This window comes from Papio anubis, chromosome 14 (assembly GCF_008728515.1).
Source record: "Papio anubis isolate 15944 chromosome 14, Panubis1.0, whole genome shotgun sequence".
NCBI classification, from domain to species: Eukaryota; Metazoa; Chordata; class Mammalia; order Primates; family Cercopithecidae; genus Papio; species Papio anubis.
Genome location: NC_044989.1, coordinates 70,303,256 through 70,310,468, shown reverse-complemented (window position 1 = coordinate 70,310,468; position 7,213 = coordinate 70,303,256). Strand labels below are relative to the sequence as shown.

General features: G+C 47.4%; 1 non-coding gene across 1 annotated transcript; it reads right to left on the bottom strand.

Annotated features, from left to right (window-relative positions):
* Positions 1-2,292: 2,292 nt before the first annotated feature.
* LOC116270444 lies at positions 2,293-2,396 on the bottom strand. The gene has a single exon (XR_004178479.1). It is a non-coding gene; the product is annotated as a small nucleolar RNA U13 (small nucleolar RNA).
* Between the last annotated feature and the right edge of the window lie 4,817 nt (positions 2,397-7,213).

Genomic DNA, 7,213 nt, shown 5'->3' with positions numbered 1-7,213 from the left:
TTGAAAATGCAGAAATCACCCATCTTCTGAGTCACTCACGCTGGGAGCTGGAGGCTGGAGTTGTTCCTATTCAGTCATCTTGGGCGTGCCCCCGCATCAGACTTCTTGACAGAAACACTTTTGTCGGGAGGCCGCTGAAGAGTGCTGCACCACAGTTAGGAAGGCGTGGATTCAGCAAACAGGGGGCATTCTCTTATATAACCATGATGTAGTTATCAAAATCAGGAAGTTCACTGATAAACTACCACTATCACCTGATCTTCAGACCTGACTCCAATGTTTCCAATTATCCCAACAAGAATATTGTTGGCCCCCAAATTATTTTCTGGTCCAGGACTGAATTCAACCTCCGTGCTGGGAGATCCACTGCTCTCTTCAAAGCTTTTAAGAGACTAAATATTGCATTTAGTCACCATGTCTCTTTCATTTCCTTTAATCTGAATAATTCCTCTGTCTTTGTTTTCATGACCCTGACAGTTTTGAGGACACCTGGCCAGTTATTCTGTAGAATATTCCTTAGTTGGGCTGAACCTTATGTTCAGTTGTGGTGAGATTCAGGCTGTGTGTTTTGGGCAGGAATACCCAGAAGTGATGGTGTGTCCTCAGTACATCGTGTCAGGAGGCACAGGTTGCCGACTTCTTTCATCACTTGGTCAAAGTGCTGTTTGCCAGGTTTCTACTCCATAAATAACTATTTTACCCCCATCATGAGTAAGTGTCTTGTGGGGAGACACTCTGGAGCCATATAAATATCCTGTTTCTCATAAGACTGTCACCACTAGACTCAGCACCCATTGATGGTCCTTGCCTGAATTGTCACTGTGATGTTACCAAATTACCAAATGATGGTGATTTTCTAATCTCCTTCTCCTCCTCTTCCTCCTCCTCCTCCTCCTCCTCCTTCTCCTTCTTCTTCTTCTCTTCCTCTCCCTCTTCTCCTTCTTTCTTCTTTCTTCTTTCTTCTTCACAGGGTCTTGCTTTTTAGCCCTAGCTGGTCTTAAACTCCTGGGCTCAAGTGATCATCCTGCCTCAGCCTCCAAAGTAGCTGGGTGTACAGGACTAATTCTATCCTTCTATACCTATTAGCTGGCCCTCAACTCTACAGGAGAGCTTTCCCTACTCATTTATTGGTTGATTTATACCATGTGGACTTAGAGATTCTTATTTTTCTATGAGTTATACTCATTTACAATCATTATTTATTTGGATGCTGAAATTCTTTTAGATTTGGCCATGGGAGCAGCTTCAAACTGGCTCCTGTCTCTTTGGGACGTGTCCCCATCATCATCAGGGCCCTTCCTTATTTTCTGGCACAAGATGTTCCAGGCAGGTCAGGTGTGGTGGCTCACGCCTGTAATCCCAGCACTTTGGGAGGCTGAGGCAGGTGGATCACTTGAGGTCAGGAGTTTGAGACCAGCCTGGCCAACATGGTGAAACCCCATCTCTACTAAAACTACAAAAATTAGCCAAGCGTGGTGGTGCACGCCTGTAATCCCAGCTACTTAGGAGGCTGAGGCAAGAGAATCACTTGAACCTGGGAGGTGGAGGTTGCAGTGAGCCAAGATCGTGCCACTGCAATCCAGCCTGCTGACAGAGCAAGACTCTGTCTCAAAAAAAAAAAAAAAAGAAAGAAAAAGAAAAAAAAGGTGTTCCAGGCTCATCTTGTCCCTTCCCTGTACCAGCCCTGGGATCAGCCATTTCTCCAGGAGCCCTGGCTCCTTTGAGTGGGGTCAGATATTCAGAAACAAGGATATGGGTGTCAGGTGTGTGTGCTTCTTGCTGCCGGCATGTCATCACTCCTAGGACCTCTCAGTGGTCAGAGCTAAGAAGAAAACCATAGAGTACACTTCTCTCTATTTCTTTCTTTCTTTTTTTTTTTTGAGATGGGGTTCTTCCTTTTCCCCCAGGCTGGGTGCAATGGGGGGTGCTTTGGGCTCACTGCAAGCTCTGCCTCCCGGGTTCACGCCATTCTCCTGCCTCAGCCTCCCGAGTAGCTGGGACTACAGGCGCCTGCCACCTCGCCTGGCTAGTTTTTTGTAGTTTTTTATAGTAGAGATGGGATTTCACCGTGTTAGCCAGGATGGTCTCGATCTCCTGACCTCGTGATCTGCCCGCCTTGGCCTCCCAAAGTGCTGGGATTACAGGCGTGAGCCACCGCACCCGGCCCACTTCTCTATATTTCTATCTCTCTCTATATATATATATTAAAATAGGAATTCATGCTGATACTTCCAATGCCAACCCCACACTCTAGGGTTTAGTCTAAGCTTCCCCTTTATTTATTATTTCTCATGTCGCACGGCTAATGTGCTGATGTTGTAACAAGATGTGAGGGTGGCACATCACACACGCTCTCGCAAACACCCAATCATCATGCTTACAAGCTGCAAAAGGATCGTCACCTTCCCCTTGAGATTTGCAACTTCTTTCTCTAATAATGAGAAACCTGGCTCCAGGTTACTTATTTGCCCGGTTCTAAAATACCCAGAAAGTAGTTTCCGAATTGCTAACCCATGCACCTACGAAAAAGAAGCCTGGTAGCCACCAGTCATTCAGTTCACCCACCCAGTGCCAGGCGTGGGTGGCCCTTGGCAGCAAATGAGAAAGACAAGTGAGGAAGCCGAGTGCTGCCGGTGGCGGGAGAGTGGAGGCCTCCCAGGTGTGCAGGGATTGACTCGAGGACCAGTGTGAAGGTGTGTCCTTATCTGAGAACACGATGTGTCCATCAAGAGGGCAGCTGGAGTTACAGACTGAAGGCCACGAGTCCTGCCCTTGTGGCCATGCGAGGGAAGGGCCACCCTCCACGCTCCAGGGAGGTGACCTGGTCCGCCCACCTGATCCTCTACCACTGAGGAGATACTGGGGCAACTGTCAGAACTGACACCATCCCACGTTCCAGGCCCATCAGTCACTGCTCCTGTACTGACTCCACCGTTGCCAAGTAACCTTGGGTAAGGAAGCCTCTTGGCTGGGTAGCAAGGAGGGCAGACCCTGGTCAGACCACTGTGACCATCCACTCCACCTGACTGTTATGTTTTCACCGTGGGCTAACCAATTGGCTTTCAAGTTTTCACTGCTTGATACTGTGGGTCAGTAAGCCCCAAGCCTGGAGAACTGTGTAACTCTGAGCTGGACTGTGGTGACTTCTCCAAGGCACATGTGGCGCTCTTCCTGTTTCTAGGAGCTCCTAGCAGAGCCTCTCCCTGCACTAGGAAGGGTGTGAAGGGAGCCCTGTCCTCTAGGACAGTCTGGGAGAGGGAGGTAGGCAGGACTTAGAGTGACCCCGTGCTGTGACCTCCTCCCCACTACTGTGCTGGATGGGACATTGTGCGGTCAGGGACAGCTCCCTAGAGATCTTTAAGTGAGTCTTGAAAGACAAATGAGTTGATGTTTCCCAGATATACTTAGGGTAGAGGGAGGAAAGGGAAGAAAACAGAGAGGCAAGGACCAGCCTGCTGGTGTCGGCTAACGGAGACAGGAGAAGACAGGGGCCAGCATGGATCCTCTCACATGGCCTTTGAGGAAACTCCAGGAGACCAGGGAGGGAGATGCTGCTTTTATTTCAGCTCTAAAATGCACTCAATTCAAAAGTGTGTTTTAAGTTTATTAATATTTTTGGAGGAAACAACCACCACCTCTGCAATGTAAATGTATCTGCCAGTGGTATATCTGGATCTAAGAAGCAGTAAAATGGGGAAATGGAGGTAAAATAGAGAAACTACCTGACTTCTCAAGGACCAGCTCAGACCCATGCGGCTGCCTAGTGGGCAGTGCTGCAAAGGATTCTGGGACCGTGTTCAGACACAGCCAGCGAGATGCTGTGATCGATTAGTGATGTCTGGCCTGGGAGTTGGAGTGGAGGCTGAGCCCCTGCTTCCTCTGTGGTGGACCATGAGGAGCCTTCATTCTTAGGTAATGGGGAGCCAGGGCAGGGTTGGAGGCAGGGAAGTGACGTGATGGCTTCTGCATCATGAGATGCATCTGAACCTCAGTTTACAAACTCATAGATGCTGATGTGAGAGATGTCATTTAAGAAAGTTTTCCATAATTAAAGTGAATTGGTCGGGCATGATGGCTCATGCCTATAATCCCAACACTTTGGGAGGCAGAGGCAGGCAGATAACCTGAGGTCAAGAGTTCAAAACCAGCCTGGAAAACATGGTGAAACCTGTCTCTGCTGAAAATACAAAAAAAATTAGCTGGGCATGGGGGTGTGTGTGCCTGTAATCCCAGCTACTTGGGAGGCTGAGGCAGGAGAATCGCTTGAACCTGGGAGGTGGAGGTTGCAGTGAGCCAAGATGGCGCCACTGCACTCCAGGCTGGGCAACAGAGTGAGACTTGCTCTCAAAAAAAAAAGAAAAAAAAAAAAAAGAAAATTAAGTCCAACTCTGAGTCCCCATTCAGCCAGGCATTTGAGAAATCCATTCTCAGTCGCTTTGGCGAGCTCTTTTTACCGTGGATTGGGGGAAAGGTCCCAGAAACTTATGCAGCAATGAAGCATTGGAGAAAGGGGACCCTGCAGGTCGAAGCTGCCCAGTGGCAGTCACACTGTGTCCATGGAAATGCCCAGCGTCCCTGCACATGTGAGCCCTTCCGGCCACAAGGTTGTGCTGCTTTCTCTGCCATGCACGGGGCACAAGGAGGCCCCGTCTTAGGTCTTCCCTCTCTAGGGACGCCAGGCACCCACCCCTTGTGATGTTCTGCCACTTGCTTGAAGCGAGGCTGCTGAGAGGTGTGTGGGTGCCAGTTGTCCTCAGGACTGACCACTGTTGATCCCCTGTCAAGCCAGATCTGCCCTCTGCATATTCCCTTACTCATCCAGAGACCACCCACAACTCCCTGTCCGAGCACTGGGACATACACTCATCCAGGGTTTAGGCAGGCACAGAAGATGGGGAAGAAAAGTGTCTTGGGTCTTACACGCGACACTGGCTTTTGGCTCAGTAAAATGAAAGGCCTGGATACTTGCCTGAGCTGGGAGAAACAGGAGAAAATCAAAGAGCAAAAGCAGACCTTCATGTTTTCGTGTCTCACCCTCTGGGCAGCCCCTGGAGGGAGGCAGGGCAGAAGGCCTGATGGAGGGAGGTTGCCTCGGGGGTTCTGTGCTGCCCTGGTGAGGACTGAAGGGCTAAGCCAGCTAGGAAGAAAGGGGAACCGATTCCAAAGGTAACATGAAGGAGGAACCAACAGGACTTGGGGGCATTTGTTATGGAGGTGAGAGAGGGACAGGTCTAAGGCAGTATTGGCAATGTCTGGGGACATTTTTGGTTGTCACATCTTCCAGGGGACGGGGGGTGGGGGGACTACTGGCATCTAGTAAGTAAAGGTCAGAGGCTACAAAATATCCTACAATGCACCAAGCAACCCACACAACAAAGAATTATCTAGCCCTAGATGAAGGAACTCACAGCTTGCTTATGTGGTGATCTCTTTTCTCTTTTCTTTTCGTTTCCTTTTCTTCCTTTCTTTTTCTTTTCTTTCTTTTCTTTCCTTCCCTTCCCATTTCTTTTCTCTTCTTTTCTTTTATTTTCCTTTCTTTTTATTTTCTTACAGGATCTTGCTGTGTCGTCCCAGGCTGGAGCACAGTGGCACGATCACAGTTCATTGTGGCCTCAACCTCCCAGGCTCAAGCAATCCTCTCACCTCAGCCTCCTGGGTAGCTGCAACCATAGACATGCACCACCATGCCTAATTTTTGTATTTTTTGTAGGGACGGGGTTTTGCCATGTTGCTCAGACTGGTCTCAAACTCCTGGACTCAAGCAATCCTCCCGCCCAAAGTGCTGGGATTACAGGCGTGAGCCACTGCACCCAGCCAGGCAATGTCTTTTTAATTCTCACAAAACATCTACAAAGTAGGTTTTATCCCCATTTAGTAGATGGGGGAATTGAGATTGGGAGAGGTTAATTTGCCCAATGTTGTGTAAATGGTAAGGGGCTGAACTGAGATTGGAATTTAAGCCGGCTTGACTTTGGAGCACTCAATTTAGTTAGCTGGAACAGTTTGGACAAACAAAGATTTTATTAAAATGAATTTAGGTTGTTTTCATCTATTATAAACAGAGCAAGGCAAGACAAGGTGGGCAAAAATGAATTTGAAAAGCTAAAGTAACCAACAACTAGGTCTTGGTTAACTAAGCAGTGTATATGGTATTAACAAAACTCAGAAACAGTTAACTGTGGTTGGAAATATTCATCTAAAAATCAAATTATGAAAATAAAAAACTCACCAAAAAAAATCATCAAACAAGTAGAGGAGACATAATTGGCTAAAAATAAACTAGGAGAGAAAAAACCTCTAAAACCTCCCTAAAACTCCAAATCCTCTTTTTTGATTGTTCATTTTTATTGCTTTGCTTTTTCTTTCATGGTTTAAATTCCTTTTAGTATTTTCTTTTTTTAAATTACAAAAGCAACGAGTGAGCCTTGCGGGAAAAGCAGAAACTTCAGTCAATCTATATCTAGATCTACATATCATACACACACACACACACGCATGCACACACTCACTCACTTTTTTTTTTTTGAGATGGAGTCTCGCTTTGTCGGCAGGCTGGAGTGCAGTGGCGCGATCTCGGCTCACTGCAAGCTCTGCCTCCTGGGTTCAAGTGATTCTCCTGTCTCAGCCTCCCGAGTAGCTGGGACTACAGGCGCCCGCCATCATGCCCAGTTAATTTTTGTATTTTCAATAGAGACAGGGTTTCACCAAGTTGGCCAGGATGGTCTCGATCTCTTGACCTTGTGATCTGCCTGCCTCGGCCTCCCAAAGTGTTGGGATTACAGGCGTGAGCCACTGCACCCGGGCCACACACTCACATATTTTATATACATATATAAGAACCTTGAACTCACTCACCCTGCTTAGGTACAACATGGTGTATTTTTCCAGACCTTTCTCTATATACACTCATATGAATGTATTTTCTTTCACTCTTTCGCTCTCACTCTCGTTCTTGCCTTTTCTTTCTTTCCTTTTAACAAAAGTAGGATTACATCGTAATTTCTGTTTTGCAAACTTTCATCTTTATTAAACCAATCCTCTATTTTATCTTTTTTTTTTTTTTTTTTTTTGAGACAGAGTCCCACTCTGTTGCCCGTGCTAGAGTGCAGTGGCACGATCTTGGCTCACTGCAAACTCCTCCTCCTGGGTTCAAGTGATTCTCCAGCCTCAGCCTCCGGAATAGCTGGGACTACAGGAGCCAGCCACCATGCCC